The sequence below is a fragment of the Podarcis tiliguerta genome (assembly GCF_965153285.1).
Source record: "Podarcis tiliguerta genome assembly, chromosome: 1".
In the NCBI taxonomy this organism is placed as follows: Eukaryota; Metazoa; Chordata; class Lepidosauria; order Squamata; family Lacertidae; genus Podarcis; species Podarcis tiliguerta.
The window spans coordinates 68,739,416-68,759,269 of NC_139534.1; the positions used below are offsets into that span (position 1 = coordinate 68,739,416).

Here is a 19,854-nt window from a genome sequence, read left to right on the forward strand (position 1 = left end):
TTTGGGCAGCTATTTTCTGCACCATTGAGTCCATGAGCAAATTTATGTAGTGCATATGCATTAACTGGGGATTCGTCAGCTGCCACTGGAAACTTGTAAAAGTATGTTAGGCGTGTTATTATTCAAGCTATGGGCTTGCAGTGTTGCAATGGATTTTTAGCAGAGCTTTCTACAATTAAAAGAAAAAAGAAAAAGAAAAACCTATACTCAAACTCTTTCCACGGATAATTGATTATAATAAGTAATTGGTTATGCATTTAAAAAGTCCCTGGATTTCATTGGCATCAATAATATGTAAATGCCTGGCACCAACAGAAGCTTCCCTTCTGGGGTTAATGCCAGCTTTGGTGGATAAGAGATTATTTTTATTTGGACTGTGATGAGGAAAAGGTAGTTCTTTCAATGCATGGAGAGATTAATGTCACACCTACCCATAGCAAACAAGTAACAGATTGAGTCAATCCAGCCTTGAGAGTAGATGTGGTCCATGCGGCAGGGTGGTGGGTTGGGGAAGTCTACCAACCATCCTCATCTCAGGGAGAAGCTGCCATTTAGATAAGGCAGAATGGAACAGCACACGTTATTTATCTTTCCCTCTCTATCCCCTTCTAAAACTGTACTATACTCATTCTTCCTCAATTACACTGAACTTACAGAAGCAGCATGACTGGGAACCTTTTGCCTCAATGGACGTAAAGAAGTCCCTGCAGCAAACAAATCCGATTGTTACAGGCCGTCCACAATAAGAATTTTAATGATACACTGCAATAGCCCTCTGGGGTACATGAAGACAAAAAAGAACGAAAAGAGCAGCTCCAGGAAAGTGGAACAAATTGCAGAAGAGCGTAAGGCAGTGTGCCCTGTGGTGAGAGAAGGAAGGCATCCATGGGCTCTGGAGTTAGATATCTCTGGTTAAAGATGTGATCCCACCATTTTATTTATTTATTTGACATTTCTATACCATTTAATTGTTTTCATTTCTAAGCAGCGTACATAAAAGCAACTCCCAGAACATCGGGCACAAAAACAATGGCACATAACATCAAGGGCTACATTAACATGCCAGCTGGAATAAGAAAGTCTTTTTAGTTTTGCACTTTCCGTTTATGTAAATGAGAGCCTAACATAGATACCCAAAGTAGAAAGTCAGAACGCTGTGTTCCAGAGTGACCCTGAGCAATGAACTGAGTGCCAAATGTTGTTGGTTGACTTCAAGGTAAGATGCTGTCCCTTCATTTTATCAGGCCAAACTTCGCAAAACAGTTCTGCCCTTGAATGCTGGCACTCCCTCAAAAAATGCTCATGCCCCATCTCCAGATTGAATAAGAACTCTAGCATGGTCATTGACCACAGCAGAGAAACTGAACTACTGTATAAACTCAGATTAAGTAAAGGCCAAATATTTTTATTTATTTATTTTTTACTATTTGTCAAAACTTTATTTTTCATGTGAATTCTGGACACAATGACCCCATTATTATCCCAGCATGATCCACTACATGGGTAGGCAAACTAACGCCCGGGGGCTGGATCCGGCCCAACTGCCTTCTAAATCCGGCCCGCAGATGGTCTGGGAATCAGCGTGTTTTTACATGAGTAGAATGTGTGCTTTTATTTAAAATGCATCTCTGGGTTATTTGTGGGGCATAGGAATTTGTTCTTTTTCTTTTCTTTTCAAAATATAGTCTGGCCCTCCCACAAGTTCTGAGGGACAGTGGACCGGCCCCCTGCTAAAAAGGTTTGCTGACCCCCCGATCCACTAGCACGTGGAAGTCATAATTGTCTCCCAGTACCACACAAACAATTTGGATGGTAAATTTGTTTCCCCAAAAGATTCCCAAATACTCAGGTAAAAAGATAAAAGCATACTCTCATTGATACGCTGACTCTGCAAACTCCTTCTGTCTGAGCTTTAAGGTATGAATATGTGTTTTAGTATTTGTAAATTAGTGAATAGAAAGGAAATCAATGATATTTTTTTACATGTTGTTATCGCTTAACACTTCATTAATTTTATAAAAACATTTTCTAGAAGGATGGTGATGGGGGGCAGGCTTTAAACCTTTGATCCTGCTGTGGCCATGATCCAGTTAGGGCTCATCTTCCATCCATCCCAGCCAGCGTTGCCAATGGTCAGGAATTATAGGAGCTGTAGTCCAACAACATCTGAAGTAGTTCTGCATTGTTCTCTGTGTCAGTGTCAGACTGGGAAGACCCAGGATCACATCACAGCTCAGTCATGAAGTTCACCTTGGGCCAGTAACCATCCCTTGGCATAACATACTGGTACTTTACCAAATCTGACAAGACATTGCAGTCTTATGATATATTGGGTTGGTTGACTGTGGGATGAGATCCTCTTTTTACCTGTTACAGTATTAGAAACAATGAGGTCTTCATATCTCCTAAGGCAGCCAACCCTCTGCCCGCAAGATGTTGCCAAACTACAACTCCCATTATTCCTAACCATGCTAGCTGGGGATGATGGTAGCTGGAATCCAACAATATCTGGAAAGCACCACATTGGCTGCCCATCCTAAAGACAACAGCATACCTCGGAAGGCCTGAAACAAATATACAAAAATGCTAAAATTTCAGGGTAGTCATACTTGCAAAAAAAGGAAAAGCTGTGTTTTGTGGGATTTTCAACTACCCAAATCTATACTTCTTTGTCAGAGGTCTTTGTGCACCACCACAGAAACAAAGTCTGAACTTCCCTTCTTATCCTGATATGAAATACATATACAGTATAAATTTGAACCCCTCTCAACTAATCACTTGCATGTTGATGAACTAATGCAAAGGGCAGGTTTCATAGCTGGTAGATCTGTGTTCCAATACTTGCAAGTTGTTCAAAGAGGTGCAAGGGACCCATAACTTTTAAAAAACTATTCTCTGTTGTCTTTATCATTATCCAGTCCCCCTTTCTTTGCAGGCATAGATTGTTAAGCCATGAAGGGCTAATGCTACACAAAAATAAACATTTCAAAATGTCACGGTATGTTTTCGTGATGGTGTTATTGAGCAATAGAAAGAGAATTCCCCACCCATCCAGTGCAATAAGAATGAGTGCCAGACAAACATTTTCAGCTCTCTCATTTAGGTAGGTACAGTATGCCAGAACTACCTGGTGTTCTGCTTTGCAGGTTCAGAAAGGTTTCATTATAATACGCCATCTCTTGATTTTGTGGGAATGTTTGCTTTCCAAGTTGTTCTTGGTCATTATCATCCCTTTCTTGGCGTTGTGAAACTGTTTGATTTCCAGATTGACTAAAGCAGATGGCAGTGCAATCCTACAAACTGTGTAGTTCTGGTTATGGAAACATTTGCGCTTCTGGAAATTCTGGATGTCATCTTTCAGACCCTTCAGATTAAGGAGACTGTCATTATGTATTGATGCTTTGCTGAGTAGCACCCATGATTGAAATCCACCCCCTGTAGCCACGGCATCCTTCTTGTTAGATTGATTAAGCTTTACACAGCTGGGAAGGATTACTCTCTTAATATACATAAGCAAACATTGTCTTCATCATAATGGAAAGGTTAACATTGGCACGGCTTATTTGCTCTTGCAAATTTAAAGCTGTCCGCAGCACCAGTTACCTACTTAACAGATGTCGTCCACTGTTAGCCAGAATCAAAAAGGTTTGGCTCCTGTTTTTGCCAAGTACTATCACCAAGAGAATGTGTTCACAGCAAATCAAAACGTAAAATTCCCACCAAGGATCGAGGGTGCAGGAGACATAAAGGTAAAGGTACCCCTGACCATTAGGTCCAGTCACAGATGACTCTGGGGTTGTGCGCTCATCTCACTCTATAGGCCGAGGGACCCAGCATTTGTCCGCAGACAGCTTTCAGGTCATGTGGCCAGCATGACTAAGCCGCTTCTGGCGAACCAGAGCAGCGCACGGAAATGCCGTTTACCTTCCCGCCACAGCGGTATCTATTTATCTACATGCACTTTGATGTGCTTTTGAACTGCTAGGTGGGCAGGAGCAGGGACCGAGCAATGGGAGCTCACCCTGTCGTGGGGATTTGAATCGCCGACCTTCTGATCAGCAAGCCCTAGGATCTGTGGTTTAGACCACAGTGCCACCTACGGCAGGAGACATAGTTTACCACTATGAGGTACTTTAAAAACAAATGTATATTTCAATAGAAGTAAATTCCATCTGCCATTTATGTGTAATGTAGGCATAGCAAAAATTTATTAGTATATAAATGTGTTTGCCAAGAAACCAACATATAGGCAACCTGGCATAAACTAGAAAATAACCACCTATAAAACCAATAAATGATAAGTTGAAAGACATAATCAGACTATCCATAGAACATCAGTTATTGAGCCGTATAGAAATATGGCAGATGAAAGAGAGAACATTCCTTATTTGATTCCCCCCCCCTTCCGTTATGCAAGGCATTTTTTAAAATAAAAAAGATGAGTAAGTAGTTAGAACCCAGATGGGAGCAACCTGAAAACTACTATAACATCCTAAAGTGCCTTAACGGATTCATTAATATGCATTATCAATTAAATAAATGTTCTTATATGCAAAGTATTATTTAAAACACTTGCTACTCTGCACAATGAAATAAGTGCAGTTCAAAATAGTCAGCAGTTTATGTTAATGAAGCCCCATAGGACAGTTGGGAATGATAAACAACTGAATCAGCAACAGTTCAGAACATCCCACCATGCAGACTGCAGATTCAAGTCCCCAACTCTGGCTTTTCCAGGATTGCTGGTTCAGAAGGAATGGGAAGAGTACAAAGAATCGATGCAGAGGAAGAACTTTATAGAGAAATGTAACTTATTTTGGGGCGCGGTAAGTTACCAAATTTGAATATGCAGACAAGAATTTAGATTAGTATTGTCCTTGTTTAAATTTTGTGCTGCAGCCTATTAAAAGGGGGAAAGAAACTGTTCCTAGTGAGCAAAGGACCATTATCACTTCAGTGCATCACTTTTGCAAGACAACTTTGTATCCAGTGCATGAGTACCTCTTTGACCTGCTTGTGCTAGAATGGGTGAAATGCAGCTTTGCATAACCCCATCCATGCTTGGCTCTTTAACTGACACTTAATGGAATGACACTCCATCAGAGCCTTCCTAATGGCATCCACGACATCATTTAACACATAGCAATTGTGTGGCCTTTGATCCAGAGCTGTGAAGAGTTGCTGACCCAGAATGGATTCATGCAAAACTTCTACATAAATGGGTGAGTGGCCTCTTTAGAGATGTCAGACTGAAGATGTTGCTCCTCATTATCACCTTCTCCCTTTTTGTGAATTCATAATAAGAAGCCTGAGCTAAACTGTGTCCTCACCAGCAATTCTTTCCGAACAACATCTCATGTTCTAAGGAACAAGAGATTATGAAGATTTGATGATGGACCAGCAATGTTGGCTTTGTCCTCTGGTCTGCTTCCAAGCTGACAAAGAGCTCCCTATTCCCTTCTGGCAGAACAATAACCGAAGGTTTTTCAGAGTCATCCCCTTCTAATTGTTTGAAGTAGGGTGCTAAAAGACAGCGAGGGAATATTCTACTTGACCAAGCCCCACCTGCACTATACATTTAAAGCAGTATCATACCACTTTAAACAATCATGGCTTCTCCCAAAGAATCATGGGAGCTGTATTTTGCTAAGGGTCCTGAGAGCTTTTTGGAAACTCCTATTCCCTTCACAGAGTTACAATTCTCAGAGTGGTTGAATGGCCAATCCCTCTTCCCAGGGATTTTTTTATGAGTAAAAATTCCTTTCCTACCCCGTAAACCAGCAGGCTATTCAAAGTCTCAAGGGAAGCCTCTAAAACTGGGAGGAAAAAGGCCACGTGGGATGATGGACAACCCTTGTCCTGTCACCCTACCCCTCCTCAAGATCCCGCCAGGCCCCACAGGATCCAGGGCACCACGAGATCTCACAGGTAGATCTTGCTTCCTCCAATCATCTGTGGTGGTTTTCCCACAAGTCAGCTGACAGCTTCAACCAGGCCTGCTGGTCTAGACGTTGCTGCAAACGAGATGGCCCCTAGAGGAGGAATGCTGCATAAATTCTCCCCAGCAGATTCTGATTTCTGGGCAGAGCAAGCTAGAGGGAGGCACTCCTTCAGGTTACACACTGCAAGCCTTCAGAACAGCCACCACAAATTTGTGAATGTCATAGAAAACCAACACGCCTTACAAAACGGGTGCCAGTGTGGTCTAGTATTTTCACCAGTTGCTGTAACAATTCTGCAGTTCTGAATTCAAAACGATTGGACTCCATGGCGTTCTTTTCACTTATTACAATAGACTTTGGATTAAATCCCCAGAGCCTTCAAAGCCACTAATCGTGTTTCCTTTAAAATGAAAGCTGTTCTGTTTCCCAGGGGACTTTTATATGCTAATTGCACTATTTTTAGAATCTTCTGTTGTACAACACACTGGCATATTCAAATGTCCTTTGCCAATTCCAAATGCCCATTTATTTATTTGAAAAATGACTGAATTCAAAGTCCTGTTTTTTCCAGATTTTCTCCCCCTTTTATACCATCTCATTCTTTGCTCCTCAACATTTTCTCCCCTTGAGAATCCATGGCACTTCCCTTTCCTAATATTCCTTCACTCCTTTCGTCTCCTTTTCATTGTGGTGTCTGTTATCCTCTCTCACAACTTTACTCCATTTCTCTTTTGCTTCTGTGTTTTTTTGACTGCTCAGATTCATGTGCAGGCTTTCAATCACCACGTTTGATGATTTACCAAACCTATATTTCTCAGCTTGCATTTTTACTTTCTGAGCAATCCTGTACCTCTCTCTGACATTTTCTCTTCAACACTGTGTTATTTGAGTCCAAAGGACTTGACCTTGTATGGTGAGGGTAGCTAACCTTTTTCTGTCTGAGGGCCACATTCAAGGTTAGCCAGCTCTTTGAGGGCCACATCATGCCAGTAGTGGTGATGGCCAAAGTTGATGTACATGTGCAGCATACTCGCCACACATGAAGACTACAAACATACAGCACACCCCCTCACCACATGGGCAGGCACACAGCTATCCTTCTCCCCATTCTCTCTTTCTCCCACACACAACACACACACCCCTCTAACACACATACAGGAGGAGAACACACATGTGCCCATCATCACACTTACCTGAAAGAAGAGGTTTAAATCTTCTCCTATCCCAGAACTGTGATGGGAAGAAATAAGGGCTCTAGCAGGCCATTTCATAGAATTATAGAATCATAGAATTGTAGAGCTGGAAGGAACCTCAGGGGTTATCTACTCCAACCCCCTGCAATGCAGAAGCCATCGTACCTCTGCTTGAAAACCTCTAAGGAAGTAGAGTCCACCGCCTCCCGAGGAATACTGTACCACTGTTGAGTAACTCTTACTGTCAGAAAGTTCTTCTTGAGGTTTAGTCAGAATCTCCTTCCTTGTAACTTGAATCCATTGGTTCAAATCCTAGCCTCTGTAGCGGGAGAAAATAAGCTTTCTCCACCTTCCATGTGGAAGTCCTTTAGATATTAGAATATGGCTATCATATCTCCTCTCAGTCTTCTCTTATCCAGGCTAAACATACCCAACTCCCTCAACCATTCCTCATAAGGCTTGGTTTCCAGGTCCTTTATAATCCTGGTTGCCCTTCTCTGCTCTCATTCCATCTTGTCTATATCCTTCTTAAATTGTGATGCCCAGAACTGGACACAGGTCTCCAGGTGTGGTTAGGCTTAGCAGGCCTGATCCAGCCTATAGGCCATGGATTGGCTGCCTATGTTGTAGGGGAACCTGGGGGGCAGCTATTGCTAGAGGAGATATATACACAGTGGGCAGGTTGCTAGGCTGGCGAAGAACCATTGCTAAAGAGAGCTAGTAACCACAGAGCAATCCCTCAATGGAATAGGGGCTTTTGTAAAGGCAGACTTAAGAGCTTTTGATTAGAAAAATAAAATAAGTTCCGGATGAAGGGAGAAACAAGCTAATACTGAGATTTATTAATATGTGCACTGGGCTGGTCTTGCATTAGCAGCACAATGGATTAGAGTGCCTTTGCTGTCATCTAAATGCTATTATGAATATTTTAATTACTGAATGACTGATGCACTGCTATTGGGGTGTGTGTACTTTACAGCATATAACAGGACAGCTTCTTGCCTTGAGAAGCTTACTATCTAAAATTTGACATTTACCTACTTGTTTGTTTCTAGAAGTATTTCTGCATTGCCATATCATAAAAGCCAAACAGGTTTATGGGGGGGGGGAATTGTATTTTATTGTAATGTTTTGGAACAACAATATCAATGATAATGCCCAACCTTATGCTGTTTTTAACTTGCTGTAACAGTATTTCTTTATGCTTTTTATCTTTGGCATATTTTGTTTAATAATTAAAACAGGGTGGTGTACAATGTTAAAACATAAAACACCATTCAAAAAATAAAAGTACGGATAACTATCAAAGTGACTAATCAAAATCAAAATTAAAACAACTACAAAGGCCTGCCAGCATGAAAATGTATTCAAAAGATGCCTGAAAGTCAAAAATGAGAATGGCTGATGAATCCCTGTGGGAAGAATACTCCACAGTATGGGAGCAGAGACACTAAAATGCCCAACATTTGGTTGAGGCCAGTTGGGTCTCTGTGACATGGAAGACATCTCACCGCTCCTGGAATATAGGCAAAAAACAAAGAGAGGGGAGATGAGGTGGTAGGAATAAAAAGGGAAGCAACACACAATTATTTCATTTATGCATGCTTAGCCTTACCTTGTTTGTCAATAAGAACTTCATTAGTTAAAGTAGTTTTCATGCCATGGAGAAGGCATGAAAGAGAGAAGACATCACACATTACAGATTCCCTATGTGCTTCTCATATAGACTGCCAATGCTATCAACAAAGGAGGGGGTTAATCACTCGTGCTACTCTTCATACAACGTAATATATTCCTCTGTGAGGAAGATTTAGCAGACAAGGCAATCCTAATTTTCAATATTCTGGAGGGGGGGGGCTTTAGCTTGATTGTTCTTTCTTGTTCACTTCTAGAAGCCATGAAAGGCCGGCTGGCTGCTGGCAATGGCCCTTTTCAAGGTTTTAATTTGAGGAAACGCTGCCAATGAAAAAGCTGAAGAACACAATGCTACACAGATTTCAAAAATCTTCAATTTTCGATAAATGTTCTGAGAGCATATATTCATGCTGACATTAGAGATCAAAAGATGACTGAAATGTGTAGGTGTAATGGAGGAAAAACTTCATTTCCCCCCGACTTTTATATTTAATAGCTGATTTATAATCCCCATTTTTGTGTGAGCCAGCAAAATTACATTAGGTGGCTTTTCCATCAATGTTGGCGTTTTGTTTGAAAATGGAATAAAATGGTTATGAGAGTAGATTTACCTCTCAGCTTCCATTCTATGGCAGGACAAGAACATATTGTCCTGGTTTAAATTTTGTGCTGCTGCCTACTGAAAAAGAAAGGCAGTCCATTTTCATTTAATTTTTAAAAAAATTCGTATTGGAAATAACCTTAGAATCTAAAAAAGAAAATATAACAAATACAAATAAGAAGAAAAGAGCATAATGCAATATAATCAGTAGGGGAAACAACAGGTACTTGTCAAAGATTAAAAGCATTTTCTTTTTTGCTTGTTTGCAGGCATTCAAGAAGAGTCTGGCAAAAACAGCAACTTACAATTAGGCTGCATTGAAGTACGATAGTTCAAGGATCCTTAAAGTTTCCAAAGACTAGCATATCTTGCTGGAACCATCTGAGTATTATTTATATGTTTTACATAAATAGGTAAACTTTATTTGCATTAGCCACTAGTCAGATTTAAATTTTATATGTAAAATATCTATCATCTATCTATCTATCTATCTATCTATCTATCATCTATCATCTATCTATCTATCTATCTATCTATCTATCTATCATCTATCATGTTTTACATATAAAATTTAAATTTTTCACATTGGTAAAAAAAATAGTATTTCTTCACTTGTTCCCAACTTAATCTTAATTTTTGGTTTTTTGTGTTAAAAAGAAAAGTGTTCTCAGTGGGGAAAAGACCATTATGTTCTTCAGCGCAAGACAATTTTGCATCCATAGCAGAAGAGTTCCTTTCCCACCTGCCTTTGCTAGAAGGGATATAAAATGCAGATCTGCATAATCCAATCCATGCTTGCTCTTTAACTAGTACTTAATTGAGTGACACTCCATCAGCCCCTTCCTAATGGCATCAGTAGCATAGCAATTGTATGGCCTTTGATTCAGAGCTGAACATGGTTTCTCTGATACTGGAAGTAATTTATAGCCATCATGACCATCTCCACGCTTCTGTCTCTACAGTAATGTATTATGAAACTAATCTCTCTCTCTCTCTCTCTCTCTCTCTCTCTCTCTCACACACACACCCTTTTGTAAAGCAAGTCTTAAAAAAATTAACATAACTGTTAAATAGCTATTAAATGTGATGTGTGGAAGGATAAAAATGCAGAAAATGGTTTCCTTCAGCATTTGAGCTGAATGGGCAACTTCTCAGGTGTGTCTGATGGAGCAGAAACACCACTAACCATTTCCAAGATGGGTCAATGCCTCAAACATCTCTGGGACAAACAGAGCCCTTTATTTTCTGCTTGAAACGCCATACAATTGCATAGCCCTCAATTGCCAGCATTTAATATGCCAGATACCATGGCTTCTGAAGGGAGCATGATCTAGTGAATCAGTTCACAACACAAAACTACGTATAAAAAACACAAAATACATAATAAAAACAAAGACAACCCAATAATCCCTCGTTCCACAACATATTTTAAAAGAGCTTTGGATGTCAATCAGCCAAAGGTCTTGTTAAAGAGGAACGTTTTCACCTGGCATCCAGCCGAACCTCCATGGATCCTGCAAATGGGGAGCCATTGAGGAAAAGGCCCATTTTCATGTTTCCACCCTCCAGACCTCTTAGGACCCACATACCTACAGGACTGCCTCTCCTGGTATGCCCCACGGAGGACCTTAAGGTCCACAAATAACAACACTTTGGAGGTCCCGAGCCTCAAGGAAGTTAGATTGGTTTCAACTACTGGCCCCGACGTGGTGGAACACTCCGTCGCAAGAGACTAGGGCCCTGCGGGACTTGACATCTTTCCACAGGGCCTGCAAGACAGAGCCTGGCCTTTGGTTTGGACTCAGTCTGACCCTTATGTTTCCCTCCCCTTATGGTTTTGATTCATCAGCTATTTTAAAATGAGGCTGCATTTTAAATTGCATTTTAAATTGGGTTTTTTTCCCCCTCCCTCTCTTTTCCCCCTACAGTGGTACCTTGGGTTAAGTACTTAATTAGTTCCGGAGGTCCATTCTTAACCTGAAACTGTTCTTAACCTGAAGCACCACTTTAGCTAATGGGACATCCCGCTGCTGCTGCACCACTGGAGCACAATTTCTGTTCTCATCCTGAAGCAAAGTTCTTAACCCGAGGTACTATTTCTGGGTTAGCCTAGTCTGTAACCTGAAGCGTATGTAACCTGAAGCATATGTAACCCGAGATACCACTGTATTAGGTTTTTACTGTAATTTTATATTACTGGTGTTAGCCGCCCTGAGCCCGGATCTGGCCGGGGAGGGTGGGGTATAAATAAAAATTATTATTATTATTATTATTATTATTATTATTATTATTATTATTATTATGGAGGCACATGAAGGAGGGCCTTAGAGGATGATCTTGGTGTCTGGGTAGATTCATATGGAGAGAGGCGGTCCTTGAGGTATTGGGAGTCCTGCCATTGCTGCCTAGGGGAGGAGACCAGCAGCGGCTCCTTTGTCAAGAGGCTACTGGGGAGGCAGCACTGGGGTATGCTGCCAAGGAGGTGGCAGAACCAGCTTCCAAGGAGCGTGCTACAGCCGTCACTGCCACTGCAACAGTGGCAGCGGGCAATGCATTCCTCGGAGGCCAGTTTGCTTCCTCTGTGGATCCTTGCCTCAATAAATAAGGTGCTTTTTTGTCCTATGTTGATAATGTTGCTCTAGGATCCTAGTAAATCTCCCCCCTCCACTATGAACTCTTCACAGTTTCTCCCTCCCATGGAAATATGAAATTCTAGTCCTGATTGCGCTACATTTTACACAAGATAATATACTATTTCAGCTCCCTTGTGAATTGGTTTGACTTCTCTAAAGCCACGTGGCCTCCCCATTTCCCATTCTTATGCACCTTGGAGTGTCCTGTGTCATAGCACCAAAGTCCCTGAGCTAATGCATAATCAGATAAACAGTTTAATATAGTGACTGCAATAACTTTGTCCTGTTTCATTAAATATAGTCCACTAGTGCATTGAAATCAGCCAGCCCTTTTCCCAGAACGCTACCCAGGCTTCAGATATTAACAAGGTTACTGTACTTAAGCATCATTAGCTTAACTGTGTCAACGCAGCTAACAACATATCACTCAAACACGTATGAAGGAGTGTATTATTAGTGGTCCCATTAATTAAGCATGCCAATTTGTTGATAATTAACTCGAGAAATTTATGGCTTTCGAAAAACAATTACAGTAGCTGATATAAACACATTAGGTAATGATAGCAGTGCCAAGTTTAATTGCTTCCAAGAAGAATGGCTGATATTAACACCACAATCACCACTATTCATGTTTGATAGCAGTATGTAAATGTGGCAATTATTAGTTTTAGGTTTCAACTTTTGAAAGTCTACTTTATTTATTGCATATGATTAATTTATAATAAAAAATGTGAGAACGCACCGTTTTTTTGCTCTGAGAAAGGCTTTGCAACACATGCGTGTGCGAGAGCTTCTCAAGACAGGATAAGGAGGCATTTTCCCGAAAATCCCACCATGGTTAAGTAAAAAAAGGAGCAGCTTGGATTTATCACCATTAAGCACATTTGGACATTATTTTGCACTTAGAAACGGGGTGAGGAATTATTCCTTTGAAGTATTCCCAGCTCTTAAAAAGAAGCAAAGGGAGTCTTTGGAGAACCGGGCAGGCAGGGTTTTGAGAGTGGCTGAATATGAACATGGAGGATTGAATATTATGGGGAAATGTTCATTAAATCGGCCTCATTTTTTATCACAAAGCCAGCAGGAATGTTACCTTTTATTGCTTTAATATAATGAAGCTCGGTATTTCTGGAGAGACTGTTACTGACCATGGTATGTCGTTTGGAAAATGAATGCATTTCCCTAAGTAAAGTACTTTGAAGCAAACCTTGTTTTTAATAAGCATTCTTGAAAGCTGTAGCCTTGGCAGTGCTTTTGCCTGTTATGAGTCAAGCGATTACTTGTTTTCTTTTTTCTTTTTACCTGTTAAAGATAAAATGGAAACTGGAAACAAATAGATTGCAATTTACCAAATATTAAAAGAATTGTTTTTTTTAAGGAAGAGGACTGTGAGATTTGAAGAAGGGAAATCTCAGGGAGCAAAAGATACATAAGCAGGGGTATGCAAGGGTACACAGTACCAGCACCTCTTTTTGTTAAAAAGTGTGGCATTTACTGTAAAAACTTCTTTTAAAAAATATTTTTATTGATGCATTTTCCAGTACATATTTACAATAATCATCCCATCAAAGTCTTTTTTGGGCTTCCCAACCTAACCTTCTTTGACATCCTACATCATTTTCTTTGTTTTGCTACATTTCCTTTTATTCTTCCATCCTATTTCCACTCCTTCAGTTCGCTTATCCTTTCTACAGCTGATCATAAATTTATCCCTGCTTGAAAGTTTATCTTAATACCATATTTTTTTCCAAATATTCTCCAAGACAATCCCACTCGCTTCTCATACTCGCTTCATGGTGAGTACCAGCACTTACTTTTCTAGAAAAAAAGCACTGTGCATGAATGTGAATTTGACCATCAAAAGACATGTACAAAGATAACATATCCTCTGTTTTTTGCAGGGGTGCACTGCCTGAGATCACTGTACAATCGACTATATCACCATAGCAGTTGTAAGACTATATGCAGTGGTGCCCTGATGAGTCCTAAGATAAAGCTGAGGTGAACTTTCTCAGGGGGCAGTTTGTTTCTGAGAAAAACTCTGAGATTTTCCTTTGCTCACTACCACACCTGGAAAAGAACGACATTTTGTTCAGCAATTCCTCTTAAGATTCTCAACCATCTTTTGGCAGTTGCTACCATTTCCTCCCTTCATAAAATTCCAGAATTACACTAAGTCCAACAGAGGAAGGAAAATGGTGGCCAAGTTGCCAACACAGTTACTGATTCTGGTACTTGCAGCAACATCATGTAAAAAAAAAAACAACTGTGGGAGGCAGAAGGGGAACCTGGGTTACAGCCATTGCAAATGCCTCATTCCTGACATACTGTTGAAGAATTTATCCTTATGAGGAATGGTTGAAGGAGCTGAGTATGTTTAGCCTGGTAAAGAGGAGACTGAGAGGAGATATGATAGCCATCTTCAAATATCTCAAGGGCTGCCACATGGAGGAGGGAGCAACTTTGTTTTCTCCTTTTCCAGAGGGTACATGCAACTAGTCAGAAATAAATGGTACTGAGTTCAGTGTGCCTTACTCCCAGGTAAATAAGTAAAGGATTGCAGCCTTATAAACTGAGTGTGTTCCTCGAAAAAGGAGCCTTGTGAACCATGTCAGTCCAGAAACACTTCCTTTAGTTATTCATGATCTCCCTCTCCCCCTGCTTTCTGTTTTATAGGAAGCTATTTCAATTTATCTTGTTGGAATATGGGATTATCAAAGACAGCTTTGTAACGTTAAAAGGGAATTTTATCTGCCTATATTAAGCTGTTGGCTTAATTTGCAATCTTTGAATTCAAGGAAGAAAAAGCTATGAACTATGGAATTATATGAGTCTCTATTGTGTCAAAAGGCATTTCTTTACTACTATCACAACAAAGGTTTTGGTGAAACTGCTTCTATTTTTTGTACTTTAAACCAAACTTTTCACTACTTTCTCTCTCTTTGGTTCACATGAGGAATATTCCGCTTTTTTTTTTTTTTACAAGCAGAAATTAAAAAAGAAAAGAAAACCACAATGTGGGCTTTTTCTCTGCCATTAAAGCTTTACATATTTAAATCACTTTTTACTGCAAGTCACTTGGGGGGAAAAGTCATATAGCCTGTTGTTTTTATGGTCAGTTTCATAGCATGACAAATAGGCTGTCATGAAGCCATACACTTCTCACTGCAAATGATTTTAATTACAGGAAATTGTGCAGGCAATGGGTGGAAGGAGGGTGGAAGATGTAGAAGCTTGTAGGTCTCAAAAACCATGTAGCTGGATCTAGCAAAGTCTTTTAGAAATCAGAATTAACTCCAATTTCATGGTTTTTTTGCTAATGTTGTCCTGTGCAAATAGCCAATCATATGTGGCTAGCACTGTGTCTGGCAATAGTTGATATTACAAAAAACTCAGAACAACCCAAGAAATTGAGACAAATATTGTGGCTTTAGGAGTTACATTCAACGAGTGTACAATCTGTGTACCTGTGCGCACATTAGTTGAGGTGGGCAGAAATAGTTGTACACTCCTTCACACAAACACTTGTACCTGTGTAGAGACAGTTTCTACATGTGCTTAGTGTAACATGTGAACAAGCCTATCATTTCTATTTAACTTATAGCAAGGCGAGGACAGGTGGAGTAGTAATAACTCTCCTTTCTGGATCTGAGGAGCTCCAAAGAGAACCCCTGGGGCAGTCAATCATTCTCTTTCTCCCACCTGTCTGTAGATTTTTCTTCAGTTTGTTAATCTTTCATACAGGACGATGAGTCGAATTTAAGTGGCACCGGTGATGTTTATGTGGATTTGCTTTAAAGCCTTGATGCTTTGAACATCGTGTAATTAACAGGCCTTTACTGTTGACCCTAGTGGGTCCTTGGAAACACTGATGCTGGCAAAGTTAATTGAAACAAATATTTCATTACCAAATTAATTCTATTACTCGCAGCCTGCACTGCTGGGAGCCTCTGTGCTCCAAGGTGATTTGAAGAAGGGCTCTTATTTTTTATAGTGCTCCTGTATTACATTTGATTTCTTTCCCCTCACCCTGCACAAGAGCTGGGGGGGGGGGGGGAATAACAACTGACACCTTAATGTACTTGATGATCAATGCCAGTGTAAGACCAGTGCTAAGGCTATCCTGTTTTGGAACAAAGTCAGGAAGTTGGAAGCTAAGAATGATGCCTTGCGATTTTGTGCAAATTGTGCTTGCTTATGACCAGCCCTCCATTCCCTACCCCACACTTTTTCTTGCTCTTACAGGGCCAAATCCAGATGATGAGGATGGGGTGCTTGGAATCAGAAAAAGTCTACACTGACCTGGTCCTGTAGTACGGTCACAATAACCGTAATGTATTGCATGGGGAATCTTCCTGGAAGTTGACCTGTTTGTTGATTACATCCATTGCTGGCAGGATGCTAAAGAGTGGGAGGGGACCCTCTTCTAGCATCCTTTGCCATCTTTATCTGGCTCACCACAGAGGAAGGGTTGTTGTTTTTTGCAGCACCACAGTAGGACTAAAGGACATGGTACTTTATTATTCTGTATTTGGACCCGAAAGATAAAGAGCAAGAAACTGACACCACAGCAAATTAGGAGACTACAAAGAAGAAAGGAGAAGAAGTGCATTATCAGACCAGTCTCAAAGTTTGATAAGGTAGGGAGGATTAGACATAAACTACTTTACGGTGCAATCTTCTACATTCTTGTCTGAGGAGGTGGGGAGAAGTCCTGCTGAACTCAGTGGGACTTACTTCTGAGCAGACATGCATAAGGCTGCGCTATCAGTCTCTGGCCTGTGAATTAGATGAGAAAATGACCGAGCGATCCATCCATGTGACTGGAGTGTTGATAGCCTGATGGCAAAGTCAAGATAAATGTGTAACATTATTTAGACCGACAAATGCAGTTTGTCACTGTAAAACAGATCAATGGTTTCCAAAATTAAAACATTCTATATCTGTCATACATTCTTATCAAGCGTTTTCATGAGTGTCAGGTGAGAGGCAAAGATGATGCACAATCAAACACAGATCCAGGACTGGAGAAGTGTGAAGTCTCTCTGAACATTGCACTGATTTCTGTCTGGATTTTTAACTTTGGTAAAAAAGAGTACCATCTCAGTCAGTGCTGCCATTTTAAGATTTACCACCACTGCAGCTCCATACAGTTAATTTTATGGGGGAAGAGTTGCAGAGGCTCAGATCTGTCTAGAAACAACACTGATTTGGAAGAACTTTCTCATAATCCTTGATGTGTTAAGACTGACTGTAGATACTCAGTGCATGGTTGGGTAAAAGTACTCTGAACAAACTATTTTATTTAACACGTTGGAGCCCAGACATTGAAAAGAGGTGCCAAGGCTGTGCCAGAAAACAAATTCATCTCTGGTTTTACTCCTCCAATCTGTATTTTTTGATAATGTCACTATGGTTGCACAAGGAGCAGTGATTGTTTTCTTCAGTCTTTGTTTGTCCCTAATAGGTGGCATGCTTGCAGCGAGAAGTCAAATGCAGCTTCCCTCCTGAGAATGATCAGAGTAAGCACGGAGAAGAAAAGCCTGTGGCAAACTAGTGCTCTAATGCTGTACTTCTTATTCTTTCAATACCTCTGCCAAAACCTAGGAAGCCATTTATGTGGGCCTCAGAGAAACAGCACAAATCGCTCCTTGGCATGGTTTGCTACAGGCACCTATGCCTGCCACCTTCAGAAGTCATCATGTAGCCAGATGTAGTTGTTTTTATCATGAACTCCTAATTGGAGGGTTACGCTTTCTCCCCCCCCCCCCCGCATCCTGCGGGTAAATATGAGGTGGGGTGAGGTGGGGGTAAACATAGATAAGGAGTGGAGAGATAGATTGTTACCAGGGATACAAACAGGCAGTGAAAGGCAGTAAAGGAGAACTGGCTCCCCCCCTTCCCAAAAAAACCTTCATATGAGTAAAGTTTCATCTTGGCCAGAGCCATCTTTGCCATTAGGCAGACTGAGGTGGTTGCCAGAGGTGTCAAAAGCCCCCAATGGGGCAGAAAACCCATTGGTGCAGAAGTGGGACTGGTACCGGCCAAAATCATGTGAGATCTTGCAGAGTCTTGCACACTCTGCAAGATCTCATGCAAATCAGGTGACATTTCACCCACAATTGGCACCAATGCAGGGCGAGCGGAGAAGTTGTGTTGGTTGAGGCAGCCGCAACAGGGAAGGGAAGGGCAAGGCGGCACTTCCTGTTTTACCTCAAGCAGCAAAATGGGATGTGCCAGCGCTTCAGAACCACCCTTTTAGGAACAATAGCACCCACAGGTGGTTACCAGCACCCAAAAGTAATTTCACAGTGGGTTCAGTCTTTGTCCTGCAGAGGCACGGCCTAGAGGTATTTCTCATCCTCTGCTTTCTCTACATTTGCTGTTCTGGCCCACGGCCCACATCCATCTCTCCTACCTGTCTCTGCTTATTTTTACATTCACACCACAGGCGGCCATAAATACTAGGGTGGCAAACACATTGCGTTCTCTGGCTGAAAGTGCTGCCTCGGCCATTTCCCCTCCCAGATATGAATAATATCCCTGTGACTTAATTCGAGCAACACTGGTATGTCCTCTACTGCCCTGGAAGTCACAAAACTACCCAAATGCTGACGGTGTGTGGGAAGTCTTTGTGTAAAATAATATTCATTCCATAAAATTGCTCACCTGAACATTATTTTCTGGCTTGACTTGGTACCCAGTAGAAGTGGGACATTATTGTCACCTTTTTGCCCATATTTATCACCATTTCCTGTGGATCCAGTTTAATATATCTCCTAGAAAGTAAAGAATGTTATCAATATGAATGACAATTAGTACACTACCATCATTTTTATTTAACAGTATTATTAGTAAATACTAGTGAGGTGGATATTTGCTGAAGATAAAGATGGGAGCTGACATTTTATGTGTAATACAGCAATAAAATAAAATAAAATAAATCCCCTGAAACACTAATGCATTTTCTTTCAGAATCTGAAAAGTGGAAATTTGCTTGCTGGGAACCATCATTTCTGATCTAATGGAGGTTGGCTATGATATAATTCCTGTTACAGAGCAATTGATCAAACTATGTATTGGTAGTCACCTCAGCTGTACTTCCTGTGAGCAGAAATTACTTGCAAAGTTTTGTATAAAGGAGAACAAAGCTCAGCAGGTTAGTTCAAATGAAATGTTGTCAGAGGTCAGCACTTTCTCCAGCAGGAGCTATCCAAACATTCACATTGTAATTTCCATTCTCCATTCTGTTTCTCAAATGTCGCAACAGAGAATTGCTTCTGTGAGGTGAATGAAGAAGAGCCAGGATGGAGCAAAAGATCATCAGTGCATTTGTACATGTACACCTTCTCTTCCCAAGCAATGAATACTATATAGATAGTTTTTATTTTGAAAGCATTTATTTTGATTATTCCTGGTGCCACAATGCATTTGGAATGTGAAAATACTGCTGTGTCTTTAAGTAAGGCTGTTTGAGCAGATAGGCATGAAGACGATCTAGTGTGGAATGTTTGCTAATATTACTATAAATTACAGTGGTACCTCGGGTTACATATGCTTCAGGTTACATACGCTTCAGGTTATAGACTCCGCTAACCTAGAAATAGTACCTCAGGTTAAGAACTTTGCTTCAGGATGACAACAGAAATCGTGCTTCAGCAGGAGGCCCCATTAGCTAAAGTGGTGCTTAAGGTTAAGAACAATTTCAGGTTAAGAACGGACCTCCGGAACGAATTAAGTACTTAACCTGAGGTACCACTGTACTATAAATTTTGAAGGAGAGCTGAATTTTGGTTCACGTATTGATTTGGTAAGTACAAAGCAGGTACGTTTCCATTAATATATGAACT

At 40.8% G+C, this 19,854-nt stretch overlaps 1 protein-coding gene across 1 annotated transcript in view; it reads left to right on the forward strand.

Annotated features, from left to right (window-relative positions):
- LOC310670078 (uncharacterized protein) overlaps positions 1–19,432 on the forward strand; it is a gene marked incomplete at its 5' end in the record, with an annotated part of 234,151 nt that extends 214,719 nt beyond the window's left edge. Inside the window, 3 exons of the transcript XR_014507511.1 lie at positions 16,250–16,644; positions 17,472–17,526; positions 18,980–19,432. The remainder of the gene's footprint in view (positions 1–16,249; positions 16,645–17,471; positions 17,527–18,979) is intronic.
- Between the last annotated feature and the right edge of the window lie 422 nt (positions 19,433–19,854).